A 993-nucleotide genomic window follows, 5' to 3' on the forward strand; every position below is an offset into this window, starting at 1 on the left:
AGCGAGTAATAATGCTTTCAAAGGCATGAGTGACTATAAATGGACTTTTCTCTCGAATGGATGACTTTTGCTTCATATTTCCTGAGGCAAACATTCAATTATATTCTATTTTAACCATCAACATAAAAAATTTAACTTAAAATAAGTTTTGAGATTACAAAACTATTTAAAGCAAGTAATAAGGTATTTGGAGGCATGGGTGGTTATAAATGGACTTTTCTTTCACAACACTTGAGGCAGATAATGAATTATAATCTATTTTAACGAAAAATATAAAAACAATCTAACTTAAAATCAATAATGAGATTATAAAACAATTTAAAGTGAGTAATAAAGCTTTTAAATGCTTAAGTGACCATAAATGGACTTTTTTTGTCAATGGATGGCTTTTGTTTCACATTTCCTAAAGCAAACATTCAATTCTAATATATTTTAAATAAAAATATAAAAAAAATCAACTTAAAATCAATTATGAGAGTATAAAACCATTTGAAGCGAGTAATAAGCCTTTCGAAGGTATAGGTGACTATAAATGGACTTTTCTTGTCAATAAATAGCTTTATCTTCATATTTCTTGAGGCATACATTTTTGAGTGACAATAAAGAGACATTTCTTGCCAATTGGTGACTTTTGCTTTGCCTTTTCCAAAGCAAAGATTCAATTATAAAATATTTTTACCCAAAATGTAAAAAATTTAACTTAAAATCTATCATGAAATTATAAAACCATTTCAAGCTAGTAATAAGGCTTTCAAAGGAATGGGTGACTATACATATACTTTTCTTGCAAATGAACTGTTTGTTCTTCACGTTTCCTAAGGTAGACATTCAAATATAATCTGTTTTAACCAAAAATGTAAAAAAATTCAACTTATAATCAATTATGAGATTATAAACCCATTTAAAGTGAGTACTAAGGCTCTTGAAGGTATGGGTGACTATATATGGACTTTTCTTTCTAATGAATGACTTCTTTTTCATGTTTCTCAAGGC

This window comes from Theobroma umbraticum, unplaced genomic scaffold (genome assembly GCF_002168275.2).
Source record: "Theobroma umbraticum cultivar Fairchild unplaced genomic scaffold, ASM216827v3 scaffold_526.0, whole genome shotgun sequence".
In the NCBI taxonomy this organism is placed as follows: Eukaryota; Viridiplantae; Streptophyta; class Magnoliopsida; order Malvales; family Malvaceae; genus Theobroma; species Theobroma umbraticum.